This window comes from Schistocerca cancellata, unplaced genomic scaffold (genome assembly GCF_023864275.1).
Source record: "Schistocerca cancellata isolate TAMUIC-IGC-003103 unplaced genomic scaffold, iqSchCanc2.1 HiC_scaffold_1093, whole genome shotgun sequence".
Classification (NCBI taxonomy): Eukaryota; Metazoa; Arthropoda; class Insecta; order Orthoptera; family Acrididae; genus Schistocerca; species Schistocerca cancellata.
The window spans coordinates 3,438,845-3,465,644 of record NW_026047092.1 but is presented as its reverse complement, the minus strand read 5'-3'; positions in this window follow the sequence as shown (position 1 = coordinate 3,465,644).

The window sequence follows — 26,800 nt, the reverse complement described above, 5'->3', positions numbered from 1 at the left end:
ATTTGAGTGTTCCATCATCATTAGGAGGCCCTGAATGTTACAATTAACTATCAGTTTTTCGTCCCATTCGATAATCTAGACTCACTTGAGAACGACCATAAGGTGCCCGAGGCAGCAATAGACCCATGGAGACAAGTCTGCTGGAGGACGAGGTATTGAATCGGTACGCAATTTGAGTGATCCATCGTCATTAGGTGGCCCTGAATGGTACAATTAACTATCAGTTTTTCGTCCGATTCGAAAATCTTTGACTCACAGCAGAACGGCCATAAGGTGCCCGAGGCAGCAATAGACCCATGGAGACAAGTCTGCTGGAGGACGATGTATTGAATCGGGACGGAATTTGAGTGTGCCATCGTCATTAGGAGGCCCTGAATGTTACAATTAACTATCAGTTTTTCGTCCCATTCGATAATCTAGACTCACTGGAGAACGACCATAAGGTGCCCGAGGCAGCAATAGACCCATGGAGACAAGTCTGCTGGAGGACGATGTATTGAATCGGGACGCAATTTGAGTGTTCCATCGGCATTAGGAGGCCCTGAACGTTACAATTCACTATCAGTTTTTCATCCGATTCGAAAATCTTTGACTCACAGCAGAACGGCCATAAGGTGCCCGAGGCAGCAATAGACCCATGGAGACAAGTCTGCTGGAGGACGATGTATTGAATCGGGACGCAATTTGAGTGATCCATCGTCATTAGGTGGCCCTGAACGTTACAATTCACTATCTGTTTTCCGTCCGATTCGAAAATCTTTGACTCACAGCAGAACGGCCATGAGGTGCCCGAGGCAGCAATAGACCCATGGAGACAAGTCTGCTGGAGGACGATGTATTGAATCGGGACGCAATTTGAGTGTTCCATCGTCATTAGGAGGCCCTGATGTTACAATTAACTATCAGTTTTTCGTCCCATTCGATAATCTAGACTCACAGCAGAACGGCCAAAAGGTGCCCGAGGCAGCAATAGACCCATGGAGTCAAGTCGGCTGGAGGACGATGTATTGAATCGGGACGTAATTTGTGTGGTCCATCGTCATTGGAAGGCCCTGAATGTTGCAATTAACTATCAGTTTTTCGTCCCATTCGATAATCTAGACTCACAGCAGAACGGCCATAAGGTGCCCGAGGCAGCAATAGACCCATGAAGACAAGTCTGCTGGAGGACGATGTATTGAATCGGGACGCAATTTGAGTGATCCATCGTCATTAGGTGGCCCTGAACGTTACAATTCACTATCAGTTTTTCGTCCCATTCGATAATCTAGACTCACAGCAGAACGGCCATAAGGTGGCCGAGGCAGCAATAGACCCATGGAGTCAAGTCGGCTGGAGGACGATGTATTGAACCGGGACGCAATTTGTGTGGTCCATCGTCATTAGGTGTCCCTGAATGTTACAATTCACTATCAGTTTTTCGTCCGTTTCGAAAATCTTTGACTCACAGCAGAACGGCCTTAAGGTGCCCGATGCAGCAATAGACCCATCGAGACAAGTCGGCTGGAGGACGATGTATTGAATCGGGACGCAAGTTGAGTGACCCATCGTCATTAGGTGGCCCTGAATGGTACAATTCACTATCAGTTTTTCGTCCGATTCGAAAATCTTTGACTCACAGAGGGAACGACCATAAGGTGCCAGAGGCAGCAATAGACCCATGGAGACAAGTCTGCTGGAGGACGATGTATTGAATCGGGACGCAATTTGAGTGTGCCATCGTCATTAGGAGGCCCTGAATGTTACAATTAACTATCAGTTTTTCGTCCCATTCGATAATCTAGACTCACGGGAGAACGACCATAAGGTGCCCGAGGCAGCAATAGACCCATGGAGACAAGTCTGCTGGAGGACGAGGTATTGAATCGGGACGCAATTTCCATCGGCATTAGGAGGCCCTGAACGTTACAATTCACTATCAGTTTTTCGTCCGATTCGAAAATCTTTGACTCAGAGCAGAACGGCCATAAGTTGCCCGAGGCAGCAATAGACCCATGGAGACAAGTCTGCTGGAGGACGATGTATTGAATCGGGACGCAATTTGAGTGATCCATCATCATTAGGTGGCCCTGAACGTTACAATTCACTATCAGTTTTTCGTCCGATTCGAAAATCTTTGACTCACAGCAGAACGGCCATAAGGTGCCCGAGGCAGCAATAGACCCATGGAGTAAAGTCGGCTGGAGTACGATGTATTGAATCGGGACGCAATTTGTGTGGTCCATCGTCATTAGGAGGCCCTGAATGTTACAATTAACTATCAGTTTTTCGTCCCATTCGATAATCTAGGCTCACAGCAGAACGGCCATAAGATGCCCGAGGCAGCAATAGACCCATGAAAACAAGTCTGCTGGAGGACGATGTATTGAATCGGGACGCAATTTGAGTGATCCATCGTCACTAGGTGGCCCTGAACGTTACAATTCACTATCAGTTTTTCGTCCCATTCGATAAATTAGACTCACAGCGGAACGGCCATAAGGTGCCCGAGGTAGCAATAGACCCATGGAGTCAAGTCGGCTGGAGGACGATGTATGGAATCGGGACGCAATTTGTGTGGTTCATCGTCATTAGGTGGCCCTGAATGTTACAATTCACTATCATTTTTTCGTCCGATTCGAAAATCTTTGACTCACAGCAGAACGGCCATAAGGTGCCCGAGGCAGCAATAGACCCATGGAGACAAGTCTGCTGGAGGGCGAGGTATTGAATCGGGACGCAATTTGAGTGTTCCATCGTTATTGGGAGGCCCTGAACGTACAATTCACTATCAGTTTTTCGTCCTATTTGAAAATCTTTGAGTCACAGCAGATCGGCCATAAGGTGCCCGAGGCAGCAATAGACCCATGGAGACAAGTCTGCTGGAGGATTATGTATTGAATCGGGACGCAATTTGAGTGTTCCATCGTCATTAGGAGGCCCTGAATGTTACAATTAACTATCAGTTTTTTGTCCCATTCGATAATCTAGACTCACAGCAGAACGGCCATAAGGTGCCCGAGGCAGCAATAGACCCATGAAGACAAGTCTGCTGGAGGACGATGTATTGAATCGGGACACAATTTGAGTGATCCATCGTCATTAGGTGGCCCTGAATGGTACAATTCACTATCAGTTTTTCGTCCGATTCGAAAATCTTTGACTCACAGCAGAACGGCCATAAGGTGCCCGAGGCAGCAATAGACCCATGGAGACAAGTCTGCTGGAGGACGATGTATTGAATCGGGACGCAATTTGAGTGATCCATCGTCATTAGGTGGCCCTGAACGTTACAATTCACTATCTGTTTTCCGTCCGATTCGAAAATCTTTGACTCACAGCAGAACGGCCATAAGGTGCCCGAGGCAGCAATAGACCCATGGAGACAAGTCTGCTGGAGGACGATGTATTGAATCGGGACGCAATTTGAGTGTTCCATCGTCATTAGGAGGCCCTGATGTTACAATTAACTATCAGTTTTTCGTCCCATTCGATAATCTAGACTCACAGCAGAACGGCCAAAAGGTGCCCGAGGCAGCAATAGACCCATGGAGTCAAGTCGGCTGGAGGACGATGTATTGAATCGGGACTTAATTTGTGTGGTCCATCGTCATTGGAAGGCCCTGAATGTTGCAATTAACTATCAGTTTTTCGTCCCATTCGATAATCTAGACTCACAGCAGAACGGCCATAAGGTGCCCGAGGCAGCAATAGACCCATGAAGACAAGTCTGCTGGAGGACGATGTATTGAATCGGGACGCAATTTGAGTGATCCATCGTCATTAGGTGGCCCTGAACGTTACAATTCACTATCAGTTTTTCGTCCCATTCGATAATCTAGACTCACAGCAGAACGGCCATAAGGTGGCCGAGGCAGCAATAGACCCATGGAGTCAAGTCGGCTGGAGGACGATGTATTGAATCGGGACGCAATTTGTGTGGTCCATCGTCATTAGGTGTCCCTGAATGTTACAATTCACTATCAGTTTTTCGTCCGTTTCGAAAATCTTTGACTCACAGCAGAACGGCCTTAAGGTGCCCGATGCAGCAATAGACCCATCGAGACAAGTCGGCTGGAGGACGATGTATTGAATCGGGACGCAAATTGAGTGACCCATCGTCATTAGGTGGCCCTGAATGGTACAATTCACTATCAGTTTTTCGTCCGATTCGAAAATCTTTGACTCACAGAGGGAACGACCATAAGGTGCCAGAGGCAGCAATAGACCCATGGAGACAAGTCTGCTGGAGGACGATGTATTGAATCGGGACGCAATTTGAGTGTGCCATCGTCATTAGGAGGCCCTGAATGTTACAATTAACTATCAGTTTTTCCGTCCCATTCGATAATCTAGACTCACGGGAGAACGACCATAAGGTGCCCGAGGCAGCAATAGACCCATGGAGACAAGTCTGCTGGAGGACGAGGTATTGAATCGGGACGCAATTTCCATCGGCATTAGGAGGCCCTGAACGTTACAATTCACTATCAGTTTTTCGTCCGATTCGAAAATCTTTGACTCAGAGCAGAACGGCCATAAGTTGCCCGAGGCAGCAATAGACCCATGGAGACAAGTCTGCTGGAGGACGATGTATTGAATCGGGACGCAATTTGAGTGATCCATCATCATTAGGTGGCCCTGAACGTTACAATTCACTATCAGTTTTTCGTCCGATTCGAAAATCTTTGACTCACAGCAGAACGGCCATAAGGTGCCCGAGGCAGCAATAGACCCATGGAGTAAAGTCGGCTGGAGTACGATGTATTGAATCGGGACGCAATTTGTGTGGTCCATCGTCATTAGGAGGCCCTGAATGTTACAATTAACTATCAGTTTTTCGTCCCATTCGATAATCTAGGCTCACAGCAGAACGGCCATAAGATGCCCGAGGCAGCAATAGACCCATGAAAACAAGTCTGCTGGAGGACGATGTATTGAATCGGGACGCAATTTGAGTGATCCATCGTCACTAGGTGGCCCTGAACGTTACAATTCACTATCAGTTTTTCGTCCCAATCGATAAATTAGACTCACAGCGGAACGGCCATAAGGTGCCCGAGGTAGCAATAGACCCATGGAGTCAAGTCGGCTGGAGGACGATGTATGGAATCGGGACGCAATTTGTGTGGTTCATCGTCATTAGGTGGCCCTGAATGTTACAATTCACTATCATTTTTTCGTCCGATTCGAAAATCTTTGACTCACAGCAGAACGGCCATAAGGTGCCCGAGGCAGCAATAGACCCATGGAGACAAGTCTGCTGGAGGGCGAGGTATTGAATCGGGACGCAATTTGAGTGTTCCATCGTTATTGGGAGGCCCTGAACGTACAATTCACTATCAGTTTTTCGTCCTATTTGAAAATCTTTGAGTCACAGCAGATCGGCCATACGGTGCCCGAGGCAGCAATAGACCCATGGAGACAAGTCTGCTGGAGGATTATGTATTGAATCGGGACGCAATTTGAGTGTTCCATCGTCATTAGGAGGCCCTGAATGTTACAATTAACTATCAGTTTTTTGTCCCATTCGATAATCTAGACTCACAGCAGAACGGCCATAAGGTGCCCGAGGCAGCAATAGACCCATGAAGACAAGTCTGCTGGAGGACGATGTATTGAATCGGGACACAATTTGAGTGATCCATCGTCATTAGGTGGCCCTGAAAGGTACAATTCACTATCAGTTTTTCGTCCGATTCGAAAATCTTTGACTCACAGCAGAACGGCCATAAGGTGCCCGAGGCAGCAATAGACCCATGGAGTCAAGTCGGCTGGAGGACGATGTATTGAATCGGGACGCAATTTGTGTGGTCCATCGTCATTAGGAGGCCCTGAATGTTACAATTCACTATCAGTTTTTCGTCCGATTCGAAAATCTTTGACTCACAGCAGAACGACCATAAGGTGCCAGAGGCAGCAATAGACCCATGGAGACAAGTCTGCTGGAGGACGATGTATTGAATCGGGACGGAATTTGAGTGTGCCATCGTCATTAGGAGGCCCTGAATGTTACAATTAACTATCAGTTTTTCGTCCCATTCGATAATCTAGACTCACTGGAGAACGACCATAAGGTGCCCGAGGCAGCAATAGACCCATGGAGACAAGTCTGCTGGAGGACGATGTATTGAATCGGGACGCAATTTGAGTGTTCCATCGGCATTAGGAGGCCCTGAACGTTACAATTCACTATCAGTTTTTCATCCGATTCGAAAATCTTTGACTCACAGCAGAACGGCCTTAAGGTGCCCGATGCAGCAATAGACCCATCGAGACAAGTCGGCTGGAGGACGATGTATTGAATCGGGACGCAAATTGAGTGACCCATCGTCATTAGGTGGCCCTGAATGGTACAATTCACTATCAGTTTTTCGTCCGATTCGAAAATCTTTGACTCACAGAGGGAACGACCATAAGGTGCCAGAGGCAGCAATAGACCCATGGAGACAAGTCTGCTGGAGGACGATGTATTGAATCGGGACGCAATTTGAGTGTGCCATCGTCATTAGGAGGCCCTGAATGTTACAATTAACTATCAGTTTTTCCGTCCCATTCGATAATCTAGACTCACGGGAGAACGACCGTAAGGTGCCCGAGGCAGCAATAGACCCATGGAGACAAGTCTGCTGGAGGACGAGGTATTGAATCGGGACGCAATTTCCATCGGCATTAGGAGGCCCTGAACGTTACAATTCACTATCAGTTTTTCGTCCGATTCGAAAATCTTTGACTCAGAGCAGAACGGCCATAAGTTGCCCGAGGCAGCAATAGACCCATGGAGACAAGTCTGCTGGAGGACGATGTATTGAATCGGGACGCAATTTGAGTGATCCATCATCATTAGGTGGCCCTGAACGTTACAATTCACTATCAGTTTTTCGTCCGATTCGAAAATCTTTGACTCACAGCAGAACGGCCATAAGGTGCCCGAGGCAGCAATAGACCCATGGAGTAAAGTCGGCTGGAGTACGATGTATTGAATCGGGACGCAATTTGTGTGGTCCATCGTCATTAGGAGGCCCTGAATGTTACAATTAACTATCAGTTTTTCGTCCCATTCGATAATCTAGGCTCACAGCAGAACGGCCATAAGATGCCCGAGGCAGCAATAGACCCATGAAAACAAGTCTGCTGGAGGACGATGTATTGAATCGGGACGCAATTTGAGTGATCCATCGTCACTAGGTGGCCCTGAACGTTACAATTCACTATCAGTTTTTCGTCCCAATCGATAAATTAGACTCACAGCGGAACGGCCATAAGGTGCCCGAGGTAGCAATAGACCCATGGAGTCAAGTCGGCTGGAGGACGATGTATGGAATCGGGACGCAATTTGTGTGGTTCATCGTCATTAGGTGGCCCTGAATGTTACAATTCACTATCATTTTTTCGTCCGATTCGAAAATCTTTGACTCACAGCAGAACGGCCATAAGGTGCCCGAGGCAGCAATAGACCCATGGAGACAAGTCTGCTGGAGGGCGAGGTATTGAATCGGGACGCAATTTGAGTGTTCCATCGTTATTGGGAGGCCCTGAACGTACAATTCACTATCAGTTTTTCGTCCTATTTGAAAATCTTTGAGTCACAGCAGATCGGCCATAAGGTGCCCGAGGCAGCAATAGACCCATGGAGACAAGTCTGCTGGAGGATTATGTATTGAATCGGGACGCAATTTGAGTGTTCCATCGTCATTAGGAGGCCCTGAATGTTACAATTAACTATCAGTTTTTTGTCCCATTCGATAATCTAGACTCACAGCAGAACGGCCATAAGGTGCCCGAGGCAGCAATAGACCCATGAAGACAAGTCTGCTGGAGGACGATGTATTGAATCGGGACACAATTTGAGTGATCCATCGTCATTAGGTGGCCCTGAATGGTACAATTCACTATCAGTTTTTCGTCCGATTCGAAAATCTTTGACTCACAGCAGAACGGCCATAAGGTGCCCGAGGCAGCAATAGACCCATGGAGTCAAGTCGGCTGGAGGACGATGTATTGAATCGGGACGCAATTTGTGTGGTCCATCGTCATTAGGAGGCCCTGAATGTTACAATTCACTATCAGTTTTTCGTCCGATTCGAAAATCTTTGACTCACAGCAGAACGACCATAAGGTGCCAGAGGCAGCAATAGACCCATGGAGACAAGTCTGCTGGAGGACGATGTATTGAATCGGGACGGAATTTGAGTGTGCCATCGTCATTAGGAGGCCCTGAATGTTACAATTAACTATCAGTTTTTCGTCCCATTCGATAATCTAGACTCACTGGAGAACGACCATAAGGTGCCCGAGGCAGCAATAGACCCATGGAGACAAGTCTGCTGGAGGACGATGTATTGAATCGGGACGCAATTTGAGTGTTCCATCGGCATTAGGAGGCCCTGAACGTTACAATTCACTATCAGTTTTTCATCCGATTCGAAAATCTTTGACTCACAGCAGAACGGCCATAAGGTGCCCGTGGCAGCAATAGACCCATGGAGACAAGTCTGCTGGAGGACGATGTATTGAATCGGGACGCAATTTGAGTGATCCATCGTCATTAGGTGGCCCTGAACGTTACAATTCACTATCTGTTTTCCGTCCGATTCGAAAATCTTTGACTCACAGCAGAACGGCCATAAGGTGCCCGAGGCAGCAATAGACCCATGGAGACAAGTCTGCTGGAGGACGATGTATTGAATCGGGACGCAATTTGAGTGTTCCATCGTCATTAGGAGGCCCTGATGTTACAATTAACTATCAGTTTTTCGTCCCATTCGATAATCTAGACTCACAGCAGAACGGCCATAAGGTGCCCGAGGCAGCAATAGACCCATGGAGTCAAGTCGGCTGGAGGACGATGTATTGAATCGGGACGTAATTTGTGTGGTCCATCGTCATTGGAAGGCCCTGAATGTTGCAATTAACTATCAGTTTTTCGTCCCATTCGATAATCTAGACTCACAGCAGAACGGCCATAAGGTGCCCGAGGCAGCAATAGACCGATGAAGACAAGTCTGCTGGAGGACGATGTATTGAATCGGGACGCAATTTGAGTGATCCATCGTCATTAGGTGGCCCTGAACGTTACAATTCACTATCTGTTTTTCGTCCCATTCGATAATCTAGACTCACAGCAGAACGGCCATAAGGTGGCCGAGGCAGCAATAGACCCATGGAGTCAAGTCGGCTGGAGGACGATGTATTGAATCGGGACGCAATTTGTGTGGTCCATCGTCATTAGGTGGCCCTGAATGTTACAATTCACTATCAGTTTTTCGTCCGTTTCGAAAATCTTTGACTCACAGCAGAACGGCCTTAAGGTGCCCGATGCAGCAATAGACCCATCGAGACAAGTCGGCTGGAGGACGATGTATTGAATCGGGACGCAAGTTGAGTGATCCATCGTCATTAGGTGGCCCTGAATGGTACAATTCACTATCAGTTTTTCGTCCGATTCGAAAATCTTTGAGTCACAGAGGGAACGACCATAAGGTGCCAGAGGCAGCAATAGACCCATGGAGACAAGTCTGCTGGAGGACGATGTATTGAATCGGGACGCAATTTGAGTGTGCCATCGTCATTAGGAGGCCCTGAATGTTACAATTAACTATCAGTTTTTCGTCCCATTCGATAATCTAGACTCACGGGAGAACGACCATAAGGTGCCCGAGGCAGCAATAGACCCATGGAGACAAGTCTGCTGGAGGACGAGGTATTGAATCGGGACGCAATTTCCATCGGCATTAGGAGGCCCTGAACGTTACAATTCACTATCAGTTTTTCGTCCGATTCGAAAATCTTTGACTCAGAGCAGAACGGCCATAAGTTGCCCGAGGCAGCAAGAGACCAATGGAGACAAGTCTGCTGGAGGACGATGTATTGAATCGGGACGCAATTTGAGTGATCCATCATCATTAGGTGGCCCTGAACGTTACAATTCACTATCAGTTTTTCGTCCGATTCGAAAATCTTTGACTCACAGCAGAACGTCCATAAGGTGCCCGAGGCAGCAATAGACCCATGGAGTAAAGTCGGCTGGAGTACGATGTATTGAATCGGGACGCAATTTGTGTGGTCCATCGTCATTAGGAGGCCCTGAATGTTACAATTAACTATCAGTTTTTCGTCCCATTCGATAATCTAGGCTCACAGCAGAACGGCCATAAGGTGCCCGAGGCAGCAATAGACCCATGAAGACAAGTCTGCTGGAGGACGATGTATTGAATCGGGACGCAATTTGAGTGATCCATCGTCACTAGGTGGCCCTGAACGTTACAATTCACTATCAGTTTTTCGTCCCATTCGATAAATTAGACTCACAGCAGAACGGCCATAAGGTGCCCGAGGTAGCAATAGACCCTTGGAGTCAAGTCGGCTGGAGGACGATGTATTGAATCGGGACGCAATTTGTGTGGTTCATCGTCATTAGGTGGCCCTGAATGTTACAATTCACTATCATTTTTTCGTCCGATTCGAAAATCTTTGACTCACAGCAGAACGGCCATAAGGTGCCCGAGGCAGTAATAGACCCATGGAGACAAGTCTGCTGGAGGGCGATGTATTGAATCGGGACGCAATTTGAGTGTTCCATCGTTATTAGGAGGCCCTGAACGTACAATTCACAATCAGTTTTTCGTCCTATTTGAAAATCTTTGAGTCACAGCAGATCGGCCATAAGGTGCCCGAGGCAGCAATAGACCCATGGAGACAAGTCTGCTGGAGGATTATGTATTGAATCGGGACGCAATTTGAGTGTTCCATCGTCATTAGTTGGCCCTGAATGTTACAATTAACTATCAGTTTTTCGTCCCATTCGATAATCTAGACGCACGGGAGAACGACCATAAGGTGCCCGAGGCAGCAATAGACCCATGGAGACAAGTCTGCTGGAGGACGAGGTATTGAATCGGGACACAATTTGAGTGATCCATCGTCATTAGGTGGCCCTGAATGGTACAATTCACTATCAGTTTTTCGTCCGATTCGAAAATCTTTGACTCACAGCAGAACGGCCATAAGGTGCCCGAGGCGGCAATAGACCCATGGAGACAAGTCGGCTGGAGGACGATGTATTGAATCGGGGCGCAATTTGAGTGATCCATCGTCATTAGGTGGCCCTGAATGGTACAATTCACTATCAATTTTTCGTCCGATTCGAAAATCTTTGACTCACAGCGGAACGACCATAAGGTGCCAGAGGCAGCAATAGACCCATGGAGACAAGTCGGCTGGAGGACGATGTATTGAATCGGGACGCAATTTGAGTGTGCCATCGTCATTAGGGGGCCCTGAATGTTACAATTAACTATCAGTTTTTCGTCCCATTCGATAATCTAGACTCACGGGAGAACGACCATAAGGTGCCCGAGGCAGCAATAGACCCATGGAGACAAGTCTGCTGGAGGACGAGGTATTGAATCGGGACGCAATTTGAGTGTTCCATCGGCATTAGGAGGCCCTGAACGTTACAATTCACTATCAGTTTTTCGTCCCATTCGAAAATCTTTGACTCACAGCAGAACGGCCATAAGGTGCCCGAGGCAGCAATAGACCCATGGAGACAAGTCTGCTGGAGGACGATGTATTGAATCGGGACGCAATTTGAGTGATCCTTCGTCATTAGGTGGCCCTGAACGTTACAATTCACTATCAGTTTTTCGTCCGATTCGAAAATCTTTGACTCACAGCAGAACGGCCATAAGGTGCCCGAGGCAGCAATAGACCCATGGAGACAAGTCTGCTGGAGGACGATGTATTGAATCGGGACGCAATTTGAGTGTTCCATCGTCATTAGGAGGCCCCGATGTTACAATTAACTATCAGCTTTTCGTCCCATTCGATAATCTAGACTCACAGCAGAACGGCCATAAGGTGCCCGAGGCAGCAATAGACCCATGGAGTCAAGTCGGCTGGAGGACGATGTATTGAATCGGGACGTAATTTGTGTGGTCCATCGTCATTGGGAGGCCCTGAATGTTGCAATTAACTATCAGTTTTTCGTCCCATTCGATAAACTAGACTCACAGCAGAACGGCCATAAGGTGCCCGAGGCAGCAATAGACCCATGAAGACAAGTCTGCTGGAGGACGATGTATTGAATCGGGACGCAATTTGAGTGATCCATCGTCATTAGGTGGCCCTGAACGTTACAATTAACTATCAGTTTTTCGTCCCATTCGATACTCTAGACTCACAGCGGAACGGCCATAAGGTGCCCGTGGCAGCAACAGATTCTTGGAGTCAAGTCGGATGGAGGACGATGTATTGAATCGGGACGCAATTTGTGTGGTTCATCGTCATTAGGTGGCCCTGAACGTTACAATTCACTATCAGTTTTTCGTCCGATTCGAAAATCTTTGACTGACAGCAGAACGGCCATAAGGTGCCCGAGGCAGCATTAGACCCATGGAGACAAGTCTGCTGGAGGACGATGTATTGAATCGGGACGCAATTTGATTGTTCCATCGTCATTAGGAGGCCCTGAATGTTACAATTAACTATTAGTTTTTCGTCCCATTCGATAATCTAGACTCACAGCAGATCGGCCATAAGGTGCCCGAGGCAGCAATAGACCCATGGAGTCAAGTCGGCTGGAGGACGATGTATTGAATTGGGACGCAATTTGAGTGATCCATCGTCATTAGGTGACCCAAAATGTTACAATTCACTATCAGTTTTTTGTCAGATTCGAAAATCTTTGACTCACAGCGGAACGGCCATAAGGTGCCAGAGGCTGCAATAGACCCATGGAGACAAGTCTGCTGCAGGACGATGTATTGAATCGGGACGCAATTTGAGTGTTCTATCGTCATTAGGAGGCCCTGAACGTTACAATTCACTATCAGTTTTTCGTCCGATTCGAAAATCTTTGACTCACAGCAGAACGGCCATAAGGTGCCCGAGGCAGCAATAGACCCATGGAGACAAGTCTGCTGGGGGACGATGTATTGAATCGGGACGCAATTTGAGTGTTCCATCGTCATTAGGAGGCCCTGAATGTTAAAAATAACTATCAGTTTTTCGTCCCATTCGATAATCTAGACTCACAGCAGAACGGCCATAAGGTGGCCGAGGCAGCAGTAGACCCATGGAGTCAAGTCGGCTGGAGGACGATGTATTGAATCGGGACTCAATTTGTGTGGTCCATCGTCATTATGTGGCCCTGAATGTTACAATTCACTATCAGATTTTCGTCCGTTTCGAAAATCTTTGACTCACAGCAGAACGGCCTTAAGGTGCCCGATGCAGCTATAGACCCATGGAGACAAGTCGGCTGGAGGACGACGTATTGAATCGGGACGCAAGTTGAGTGATCCATCGTCATTAGGTGGCCCTGAATGGTACAATTCACTATCAGTTTTTCGTCCGATTCGAAAATCTTTGACTCACAGCAGAACAGCCATAAGGTGCCCGATGCAGCAATAGACCCATGGAGACAAGTCGGCTGGAGGACGATGTATTGAATCGGGGCGCAATTTGAGTGATCCATCGTCAATAGGTGGCCCTGAATGGTACAATTCACTATCAGTTTTTCGTCCGATTCGAAAATCTTTGACTCACAGCAGAACGACCATAAGGTGCCAGAGGCAGCAATAGACCCATGGAGACAAGCCTGCTGGAGGACGATGTATTGAATCGGGACGCAATTTGAGTGTGCCATCGTCATTAGGAGGCCCTGAATGTTACAATTAACTATCAGTTTTTCGTCCCATTCGATAATCTAGACTCACAGCAGTACGGCCATAAGGTGCCCGAGGCAGCAATAGACCCATGGAGTCAAGTCGGCTGGAGGACTATTTATTGAATCGGAACGCATTTTGTGTGGTCCATCGTCATTAGGAGGCCCTGAATGTTACAATTAACTATCAGTTTTTCGTCCCATTCGATAATCTAGACTCACAGCAGAACGGCCATAAGGTGCCCGATGCAGCAATAGACCCATGAAGACAAGTCTGCTGGAGGACGATGTATTGAATCGGGACGCAATTTGAGTGATCCATCGTCATTAGGTGGCCCTGAACGTTACAATTCACTATCAGTTTTTCGTCCCATTCGATAATCTAGACTCACGGGAGAACGACCATAAGGTGCCTGAGGCAGCAATAGACCCATGGAGACAAGTCTGCTGGAGGACGAGGTATTGAATCGGGACGCAATTTGAGTTTTCCATCGGCATTAGGAGGCCCTGAACGTTACAATTCACTATCAGTTTTTCGTCCCAATCGATAATCTAGACTCACAGCGGAACGGCCATTAGGTGCCCGAGGCAGCAATAGACCCTTGGAGTCAAGTCGGCTGGAGGACGATGTTTTGAAACGGGACGCAATTTGTGTGGTTCATCGTCATTAGGTGGCCCTGAATGTTACAATTCACTATCAGTTTTTCGTCCTATTCGAAAATCTTTGACTCACAGCAGAACGGCCATAAGGTGCCCGAGGCAGCAATAGACCCATGGAGACAAGTCTGCTGGAGGGCGATATATTGAATCGGGACGCAATTGGAGTGTTCCATCGATATTAGGAGGCCCTGAACGTACAATTCACTATCAGTTTTTCGTCCTATTTGAAAATCTTTGAGTCACAGCAGATCGGCCATAAGGTGCCCGAGGCAGCAATAGACCCATGGAGACAAGTCTGCTGGAGGACGATGTATTGAATCGGGACGCAATTTGAGTGATCCATCGTCAATAGGTGGCCCTGATCGTTACAATTCACTATCAGTTATTCGTCCGATTCGAAAATCTTTGACTCACAGCAGAACGGCCATAAGGTGCCCGAGGCAGCAATAGACCCATGGAGACAAGTCTGCTGGAGGACGAGGTATTGAATCGGGACGCTATTTGAGTGTTCCATCGTCATTAGGACTCCCTGAACGTTACAATTCACTATCAGTTTTTCATCCGATTCGAAAATCTTTTACTCACAGCACAACGGCCATAAGGTGCCCGAGGCAGCAATAGGCCCATGGAGACAAGTCGGCTGGAGGACGATGTATTGAATCCGGACGCAATTTCAGTGATCCATCGTCATTAGGTGGCCCTGAATGTTACAATTCACTATCAGTTTTTCGTCCGATTCGAAAATATTTGACTCACAGCAGAACGGCCGTAAGGTGCCCGAGGCAGCAATAGACCCATGGAGACAAGTCTGCTGGAGGACGTATTGAATCGGGACGCAATTTGAGTGTTCCATCGTCATTAGGAGGCCCTGATTGTTTTAATTAACTATCAGTTTATCGTCCCATTCGATAATCTGGACTCACAGCAGAACGGCCATAATGTGCCCGAGGCAGCAATAGACTCATGGAGACAAGTCTGCTGGAGGACGATGTATTGAATCGGGACGCAATTTGAGTGTTCCATCGTCATTAGGAGGCCCTGATTGTTACAATTAACTATCAGTTTTTCGTCCCATTCGATAATCTAGACCCACGGGAGAACGACCATATGGTGCCCGAGGCAGCAATAGACCCATGGAGTCAAGTCGGCTGGAGGACGATGTCTTGAATTGGGACGCAATTTGTGTGGTTTATCGTCATTAGGTGGGCCTGAATATTACAATTCACTATCAGTTTTTCGTCCGATTCGAAAATCTTTGACTCTCAGCAGATCGGCCACAAGGTGCCCGAGGCAGCAATAGACCCATGGAGACAAGTCTGCTGGAGGACGATGTATTGAATCGGGACGCAATTTGAGTGTTCCATCGTCATTAGGAGGCCCTGAACGTTAGAATTCACTATCAGTTTTTCGTCCGATTCGAAAATCTTTGAGTCACAGCAGAACGGCCATAAGGTGCCCGAGGCAGCAATAACCCATGGAGACAAGTCTGCTGGAGGACGATGTATTGAATCGGGACGCAATTTGAGTGATCGATCGTCATTAGGTGGCCCTAAACGTTACAATTCACTATCAGTTTTTCGTCCGATTCGAAAATCTTTGACTCACAGCAGAACGGCCATAAGGTGCCCGAGGCAGCAATAGACCCATGGAGACAAGTCTGCTGGAGGACGAGGTATTGAACCGGGACGCAATTTGAGTGTTCCATCGTCATTAGGACGCCCTGAACGTTACAATTCATTATCAGTTTTTCGTCGGATTCGACAATCTTTGACTAACAGCAGAATGGCCATAAGGTGCCCGAGGCAGCAATAGACCAATGGAGACAAGTCTGCTGGACGACGATGTATTGAATCGGGACTCAATTTGAGTGATCCATTGTCATTAGGTGGCCCTGAACGTTACAATTCACTATCAGTATTTCGTCCGATTCGAAAATCTTTGACTCACAGCAGAACGGCCATAAGGTGCCCGAGGCAGCAATAGACCCATGGAGACAAGTCTGCTGGAGGACGATGTATTGAATCGGGACGCAATTTGAGTGATCCATCGTCATTAGGTGGCCCTGAACGTTACAATTCACTATCAGTTTATCGTCCCATTCGATAATCTGGACTCACAGCAGAACGGCCATAATGTGCCCGAGGCAGCAATAGACTCATGGAGACAAGTCTGCTGGAGGACGATGTATTGAATCGGGACGCAATTTGAGTGATCCATCGTCATTAGGTGGCCCTGAACGTTACAATTCACTATCAGTTTTTCGTCCGATTCAAAAATCTTTGACCCACAGCAGAACGGCCATAAGGTGCCCGAGGCAGCAATAGACCCATGAAGACAAGTCTGCTGGAGGACGATGTATTGAATCGGGACGCAATTTGAGTGTTCCATCGTCATTAGGTGGCCCTGAACGTTACAATTCACTATCAGTTTTTTGTCCCATTCGCAAATCTTTGATTCACAGCAGTACGTCCATAAGGTGCTCGAGGCAGCAGTAGACCCATGGAGACAAGTCGGCTGGAGGACGATGTATTGAATCGGGACGCAATTTGAGTGATCCATCGTCATTAGGTGGCCCAGAATGTTACAATTCACTATCAGTTTTTCGTCAGATTCGAAAATCTTTGACTCACAGCAGAACGGCCATAAGGTGCCCGAGGCAGCAATAGACCCATGGAGACAAGTCGGCTGGAGGACGATGTATTGAATCCGGACGCAATTTGAGTGATCCATAATCATTAGGTGGCCCTGAATGTTACAATTCACTATCAGTTTTCCGTCCGATTCGAAAATCTTTAACTCACAGCAGAACGGCCATAAGGTGCCCGAGGCAGCAATAGACCCATGGAGACAAGTCTGCTGGAGGACGTATTGAATCGGGACGCAATTTGAGTGTTCCATCGTCATTAGGAGGCCCTGAATGTTACAATTAACTATCAGTTTTTCGTCCCATTCGATAATCTAGACTCACGGGAGAACGACCATAAGGTGCCCGAGGCAGCAATAGACCCATGGAGACAAGTCGGCTGGAGGACGATGTATTGAATCTGGACGCAATTTGAGTGATCCATCGTCATTAGGTGGCCCTGAACGTTACAATTCACTATCAGTTTTTCGTCGCATTCGATAATCTAGACTCACAGCAGAACGGCCATAAGGTGGCCGAGGCAGCAATAGACCCATGGAGTCAAGTCGGCTGGAGGACGATGTATTGAATCGGGACGCTATTTGTGTGGTCCATCGTCATTAGGTGGCCCTGAATGTTACAATTCACTATCAGTTTTTCCTCCGATTCGAAAATCTTTGACTCACAGCAGAACGGCCATAAGGTGCCCGAGGCAGCAATAAACCCATGGAGACAAGTCTGCTGGAGGACGATGTATTGAATCGGGACGCGATTTGAGTGATCCATCGTCATTAGGTGGCCCTGAACGTTACAATTCACTATCAGTTTTTCGTCCGATTCGAAAATCTTTGACTCACAGCAGAACGGCCATAAGGTGCCCGAGGCAGCAATAGACCCATGGAGACAAGTCGGCTGGAGGACGATGTATTGAATCGGGACGCAATTTGAGTGATCCATCGTCATTAGGTGGCCCAAAATGTTACAATTCACTATCAGTTTTTCGTCACATTCGAAAATCTTTGACTCACAGCAGAACGGCCATAAGGTGCCCGAGGCAGCAATAGACCCATGGAGACAAGTCTGCTGCAGGACGATGTATTGAATCGGGACGCAATTTGAGTGTTCCATCGTCATTAGGAGGCCCTGAACGTTACAATTCAGTATCAGTTTTTCGTCCGATTCGAAAATTTTTGACTCACAGCAATACGGCCATAAGGTGCCCGAGGCAGCAATAGACCCATGGAGACAAGTCTGCTGGAGGACGATGTATTGAATCGGGACGCAATTTGTGTGGTCCATCGTCATTAGGTGGCCCTGAATGTTACAATTCACTATCAGTTTTTCGTCCGATTCGAAAATCTTTGACTCACAGCAGAACGGCCATAAGGTGCCCGATGCAGCAATAGACCCATGGAGACAAGTCGGCTGGAGGACGATGTATTGAATCGGGACGCAATTTGAGTGATCCATCGTCATTAGGTTTCCCTGAATGGTACAATTCACTATCAGTTTTTCGTCCGATTCGAAAATCTTTGACTCACAGCAGAACGGCCATAAGGTGCCCGAGGCAGCAATAGACCCATGGAGACAAGTCGGATGGAGGACGATGTATTGAATCGGGACGCAATTTGAGTGATCCATCGTCATTAGGTGGCCCTGAATGGTACAATTCACTATCAGTTTTTCGTCCGATTCGAAAATCTTTGACTCACAGCAGAGCGGCCATAAGGTGCCCGAGGCAGCAATAGACCCATGGAGACAAGTCTGCTGGAGGACGATGTATTGAATCGGGACGCAATTTGAGTGTGCCATCGTCATTAGGAGGCCCTGAATGTTACAATTAACTATCAGTTTTTCGTCCCATTCGATAATCTAGACTCACGGGAGAACGACCATAAGGTGCCCGAGGCAGCAATAGACCCATGGAGACAAGTCTGATGGAGGACGACGTATTGAATCGGGACGCATTTTGAGTGTTCCATCGTCATTAGGAGGCCCTGATGTTACAATTAACTATCAGTTTTTCGTCCCATTCGATAATCTAGACTCACAGCAGAACGGCCATAAGGTGCCCGAGGCAGCAATAGACCCATGGAGTCAAGTCGGCTGTAGGACGATGTATTGAATCGGGACGCAATTTGTGTGGTCCATCGTCATTAGGAGGCCCTGAATGTTACAATTAGCTATCAGTTTTTCGTCCCATTCGATAATCTAGACTCACAGCACAACGGCCATAAGGTGCCCGAGGCAGCAATAGACCCATGGAGACAAGTCTGCTGGAGGACGATGTATTGAATCGGGACGCAATTTTAGTGTTCCATCGTCATTAGGAGGCCCTGAACGTAACAATTCACTATCAGTTTTTCGTCCGATTCGAAAATCTTTGAGTCACAGCAGAACGGCCATAAGGTGCCCGAGGCAGCAATAACCCATGGAGACAAGTCTGCTGGAGGACGATGTATTGAATCGGGACGCAATTTGAGTGATCCATAGTCATTAGGTTTCCCTGAACGTTACAATTCACTATCAGTTTTTCGTCCGATTCGAAAATCTTTGAGTCACAGCAGAACGGCCATAAGGTGCCCGAGGCAGCAACAGACCCATGGAGACAAGTCTGCTGGAGGACGAGGTATTGAACCGGGACGCAATTTGAGTGTTCCATCGTCATTAGGAGGCCCTGAACATTACAATTCACTATCAGTTTTTCGTCCGATTCGACAATCTTTGACTAACAGCAGAATGGCCATAAGGTGCCCGAGGCAACAATAGACCAATGGAGACAAGTCTGCTGGACGACGATGTATTGAATCGGGACGCAATTTGAGTGATCCATCGTCATTAGGTGGCCCTGAACGTTACAATTCACTATCAGTTTTTCGTCCGATTCGAAAATCTTTGACTCACAGCAGAACGGCCATAAGGTGCCCGAAGCAGCAATAGACCCATGGAGACAAGTCGGCCGGTTGACGATGTATTGAATCCGGACGCAATTTGAGTGGTCCATCGTCATTAGGTGGCCCTGAATGTTACCATTCACTATGAGTTTTTCTTCCGATTCGAAAATCTTTAACTCACAGCAGAACGGCCATAAGGTGCCCGAGGCAGCTGCTGGAGGACGATGTATTGAATCAGGACGCAATTTGAGTGATCCATCGTCATTAGGTGGCCCTGAACGTTACAATTCACTATCAGTTTTTCGTCCCATTCGATAATCTAGACTCACAGCAGAACGGCCATAATGTGCCCGAGACAGCAATAGACCCATGGAGACAAGTCTGCTTGAGGACGATGTATTGAATCGGGACGCAATTTGAGTGTTCCATCGTCATTAGGAGGCCCTGAACGTTACAATTCACTATCAGTTTTACGTCCGATTCGAAAATATTTGAGTCAGAGCAGAACGGCCATAAGGTGCCCGAGGCAGCAATAAACCCATGAAGACAAGGCTGCTGGAGGACGATGTATTGAATCGGGACGCAATTTGAGTGTTCCATCGTCATTAGGTGGCCCTGAACGTTACAATTCACTATCAGTTTTTTGTCCCATTCGAAAATCTTTGACTCACAGCAGTACGTCCATAAGGTGCTCGAGGCAGCAATAGACCCATGGAGACAAGTCGGCTGGAGGACGATGTATTGAATCGGGACGCAATTTGAGTGATCCATCGTCATTAGGTGGCCCAGAATGTTACAATTCTCTGTCAGTTTTTCGTCAGATTCGAAAATCTTTGACTCACAGCAGAACGGCCATAAGGTGCCCGAGGCAGCAATAGACCCATGGAGACAAGTCTGCTGCAGGTCGATGTATTGAATCGGGACGCAATTTGAGTGTTCCATCGTCATTAGGAGGCCCTCAATGTTACAATTCACTATCTGTTTTTCGTCCGATTCGAAAATCTTTGACTCACAGCATAACGGCCATAAGGTGCACGAGGGAGCAATAGACCCATGGAGACAAGTCTGCTGGAGGACGAGGTATTGAATCGGGACGCAATTTGAGTGTTCCATCGTCCTTAGGAGGCCCTGAACGTTACAATTCACTATCAGTTTTTCGTCCGATTCGAAAATCTTTGACTATCAGCAGAACAGCCATAAGGTGCCCGAGGCAACAATAGACCCATGGAGACAAGTCTGCTGGAGGACGATGTATTGAATCGGGACGCAATTTGAGTGATCCATCGTCATTAGGTGGCCCAGAACGTTACAATTCACTATCAGTTTTTCGTCCGATTCGAAAATCTTTGACTCACAGCAGAACGGCCCTAAGGTGCCCGAGGCAGCAACAGACCCATGGAGACAAGTCGGCTGGAGGACGATGTATTGAATCCGGACGCAATTTGAGTGATCCATAATCATTAGGTGGCCCTGAATGTTACAATTCACTATCGGTTTTCCGTCCGATTCGAAAATCTTTAACTCACAGCAGAACAGCCATAAGGTGCCCAAGGCAGCAATAGACCCATGGAGACATGTCTGCTGGAGGACGTATTGAATCGGGACGCAATTTGAGTGTTCCATCGTCATTGGGAGGCCCTGAATGTTACAATTAACTATCAGTTTTTCGTCCCATTCGATAATCTAGTCTCACGGGAGAACGACCATAAGGTGCCCGAGGCAGCAATAGACCCATGGAGACAAGTCGGCTGGAGGACGATGTATTGAATTGGGACGCAATTTGTGTGGTTCATCGTCATTAGGTGGCCCTGAATGTTACAATTAACTATCAGTTTTTCGTCCCATTCGATAATCTAGTCTCACGGGAGAACGACCATAAGGTGCCCGAGGCAGCAATAGACCCATGGAGACAAGTCGGCTGGAGGACGATGTATTGAATCGGGACGCAATTTGTGTGGTCCATCGTCATTAGGTGGCCCTGAATGTTACAATTCACTATCAGTTTTTCGTCCGATTCGAAAATCTTTGACTCACAGCAGAACGGCCATAAGGTGCCCGAGGCAGCAATAAACCCATGGAGACAAGTCTGCTGGAGGACGATGTATTGAATCGGGACGCAATTTTAGTGATCCATTGTTATTAGGTGGCCCTGAACGTTACAATTCACTATCAGTTTTTCGTCCGATTCGAAAATCTTTGACTCACAGCAGAACGGCCATAAGGTGCCCGAGGCAGCAATAGACCCATGGAGACAAGTCTGCTGCAGGACGATGTATTGAATCGGGACGCAATTTGAGTGTTCCATCGTCATTAGGAGGCCCTGAACGTTACAATTCACTATCAGTTTTTCGTCCGATTCGAAAATCTTTGACTCACAGCAGAACGGCCATAAGGTGCCCGAGGCAGCAATAGACCCATGGAGACAAGTCTGCTGGGGGACGATGTATTGAATCGGGACGCAATTTGTGTGGTCCATCGTCATTAGGCGGCCCTGAATGTTACAAGTCACTATTAGTTTTTCGTCCGATTCGAAAATCTTTGACTCACAGCAGAACGGCCATAAGGTGCCCGATGCAGCAATAGACCCATGGAGACAAGTCGGCTGGAGGACGATGTATTGAATCGGGACGCAATTTGAGTGATCCATCGTCATTAGGTGGCCCTGAATGGTACAATTCACTATCAGTTTTTCGTCCGATTCGATAATCTTTGACTCACAGCAGAACGGCCAGAAGGTGCCCGAGGCAGCAATAGACCCATGGAGACAAGTCTGCTGGAGGACGATGTATTGAATCGGGACGCAATTTTAGTGTGCCATCGTCATTAGGAGGCCCTGAATGTTACAATTAACTATCAGTTTTTCGTCCCATTCGATAATCTAGACTCACGGGAGAACGACCATAAGGTGCCCGAGGCAGCAATAGACCCATGGAGACAAGTCTGCTGGAGGACGAGGTATTCAATTGGGACGCAATTTGAGTGTTCCATCGGCAATAGGAGGCCCTGAACGTTACAATTCACTATCAGTGTTTCGTCCGATTCGAAAATCTTTACTCACAGCAGAACGGCCAAAATGTGCCTGAGGCAGCAATAGACCCATGGAGACAAGTCTGCTGGAGGACGATGTATTGAATCGGGACGCAATTTGAGTGTTCCATCGTCATTAGGAGGCCCTGATGTTACAATTAACTACCAGCTTTTCGTCCCATTCGATAATCTAGACTCACAGCAGAACGGCCATAAGGTGCCTGAGGCAGCAATAGACCCATGGAGTGAAGTCGGCTGGAGGACGATGTATTGAATCGGGACGCAATTTGTGTGGTCCATCGTCATTAGGAGGCCCTGAATGTTACAATTAGCTATTAGTTTTTCGTCCCATTCGATAATCTAGACTCACAGCAGAACGGCCATAAGGTGCCCGAGGCAGCAATAGACCCATGAAGCCAAGTCTGCTGGAGGACGATGTATTGAATCGGGACGCAATTTGAGTGATCCATCGTCATTAGGTGGCCCTGAACGTTACAATTCACTATCAGTTTTTCGTCCCATTCGATAATCTAGACTCACAGCGGAACGGCAATAAGGTGCCCGAGGCAGCAATAGACCCTTGGAGTCAAGTCGGCTGGAGGACGATGTATTGAATCGGGACGCAATTTGTGTGGGTCATCGTCATTAGGTGGCCCTGAATGTTACAATTCACTATCAGTTTTTCGTCCGATTCGAAAATCTTTGACTCACAGCAGAACGGCCATAATGTGCCTGAGGCAGCAATAGACCCATGGAGACAAGTCTGCTGGAGGACGATGTATTGAATTGGAACGCAATTTGTGTGGTTCATCGTCATTAGGTGGCCCAAAATGTTACAATTCACTATCAGTTTTTCGTCCGATTCGAAAATCTTTGACTCACAGCAGAACGGCCTCAAGGTGCCCGAGGCAGCAATAGACCCATGGAGACAAGTCTGCTGGAGGACGATGTATTGAATCGGGACGCAATTTGAGTGTTCCATAGTCATTAGGAGGCCCTGAACGTTACAATTCACTATCAGTTTTTCGTCCGATTCGAAAATCTTTGAGTCACAGCAGAACGGCCATAAGGTGCCCGAGGCAGCAATAACCCATGGAGACAAGTCTGCTGGAGGACGATGTATTGAATCGGGACGCAATTTGAGTGATCGATCGTCATTAGGTGGCCCTGAACGTTACAATTCACTATCAGTTTTTCGTCCGATTCGAAAATCTTTGACTCACAGCAGAACGGCCATAAGGTGCCCGAGGCAGCAACAGACCCATGGAGACAAGTCTGCTGGAGGACGAGGTATTGAACCGGGACGCAATTTGAGTGTTCCATCGTCATTAGGAGGCCCTGAACGTTACAATTCACTATCAGTTTTTCGTCCGATTCGACAATCTTTGACTAACAGCAGAATGGCCATAAGGTGCCCGAGGCAGCAATAGACCAATGGAGACAAGTCTGCTGGACGACGATGTATTGAATCGGGACGCAATTTGAGTGATCCATCGTCATTAGGTGGCCCTGAACGTTACAATTCACTATCAGTTTTTCGTCCGATTCGAAAATCTTTGACTCACAGCAGAACGGCCATAAGGTGCCCGAAGCAGCAATAGACCCATGGAGACAAGTCGGCTGGTTGACGATGTATTGAATCCGGACGCAATTTGAGTGATCCATCGTCATTAGGTGGCCCTGAATGTTACAATTCACTATCAGTTTTTCGTCCGATTCGAAAATCTTTAACTCACAGCAGAACGGCCATAAGGTGCCCGAGGCAGCAATAGACCCATGGAGACAAGTCTGCTGGAGGACGATGTATTGAATCGGGACGCAATTTGAGTGATCCATCGTCATTAGGTGGCCCTGAAAGTTACAATTCACTATCAGTTTTTCGTCCCATTCGATAATCTAGACTCACAGCAGAACGGCCATAATGTGCCCGAGACAGCAATAGACCCATGGAGACAAGTCTGCTGGAGGACGATGTATTGAATCGGGACGCAATTTGAGTGTTCCATCGTCATTAGGAGGCCCTGAACGTTACAATTCACTATCAGTTTTTCGTCCGATTCGAAAATCTTTGAGTCACAGCAGAACGGCCATAAAGTGCCCGAGGCAGCAATAACCCATGGAGACAAGTCGGCTGGAGGACGATGTATTGAATCGGGACGCAATTTGAGTGATCCATCGTCATTAGGTGGCCCTGAATGTTACAATTCACTATCAGTTTTTCGTCAGATTCGAAAATCTTTGACCCACAGCAGAACGGCCATAAGAAGCCCGAGGCAGCAATAGACCCATGAAGACAAGTCTGCTGGAGGACGATGTATTGAATCGGGACGCAATTTGAGTGTTCCATCGTCATTAGGAGGCCCTGAACGTTACAATTCACTATCAGTTTTTCGTCCCATTCGAAAATCTTTGACTCACAGCAGAACGTCCATAAGGTGCCCGAGGCAGCAATAGACCCATGGAGACAAGTCTCCTGGAGGACGATGTATTGAATCGGGACGCAATTTGAGTGATCCATCGTCATTAGGTGGCCCATAATGTTACAATTCACTATCAGTTTTTCGTCAGATTCGAAAATCTTTTACTCACAGCAGAACGGCCATATGGTGCCCGAGGCAGCAATAGACCCATGGAGACAAGTCTGCTGCAGGTCGATGTATTGAACCGGGACGCAATTTGAGTGTTCCATCGTCATTAGGAGGCCCTGAATGTTACAATTCAATATCAGTTTTTCGTCCGATTCGAAAATCTTTGACTCACAGCATAACGGCCATAAGGTGCCCGAGGGAGCAATAGACCCATGGAGACAAGTCGGCTGGAGGACGATGTATTGAATCGGGACGCATTTTGCGTGATCCATCGTCATTAGGTGGCCCTGAAAGCTACAATTCACTATCAGTTTTTCGTCAGATTCGAAAATCTTTGACTCACAGCAGAACGGCCATAAGGTGCCCGAGGCAGCAATAGACCCATGAAGACAAGTCGGCTGGAGGACGATGTATTGAATCGGGACGCAATTTGAGTGATCCATCGTCATTAGGTGGCCCTGAACGTTACAATTCACTATCAGTTTTTCGTCCCATTCGATAATCTAGTCTCATCGCGGAACGGCCATAAGGTGCTCGAGGCAGCAATAGACCCATGGAGACAAGTCTGCTGGAGGACGATGTATTGAATCGGGACGCAATTTGAGTGTTCAATCGTCATTAGGAGGCCCTGAATGTTACAATTAACTATCAGTTTTTCGTCCCATTCGATAATCTAGACTCACGGGAGAACGACCATAAGGTGCCCGAGGCAGCAATAGACCCATGGAGACAAGTCTGCTGGAGGACGAGGTATTGAATCGGGACGCAATTTGAGTGATCCATCGTCATTAGGTTTCCCTGAACGTTACAATTCACTATCAGTCTTTCGTCTCATTCGATAATCTAGACTCACAGCAGAACGGCCATAAGGTGCTCGAGGCAGCAGTAGACCCATGGAGTCAAGTCGGCTGGAGGACGATGTATTGAATTGGGACGCAATTTGTGTGGTGCATTGTCATTAGGTGGCCCAAAATGTTACAATTCACTATCAGTTTTTCGTCCGATTCGAAAATCTTTGACTCACAGCAGAACGGCCACAAGGTGCCCGAGGCAGCAATAGACCCATGGAGGCAAGTCTGCTGGAGGACGATGTATTGAATCGGGACGCAATTTGAGTGTTCCATCGTCATTAGGAGGCCCTGAACGTTACAATTCACTATCAGTGTTTCGTCCGATTCGAAAATCTTTGAGTCACAGCAGAACGGCCATAAGGTGCCCGAGGCAGCAATAACCCATGGAGACAAGTCTGCTGGAGGACGATGTATTGAATCGGGACGCAATTTGAGTGATCCATCGTCATTAGGAGGCCCTGAACGTTACAATTCACTATCAGTTTGTCGTCCGATTCGAAAATCTTTGA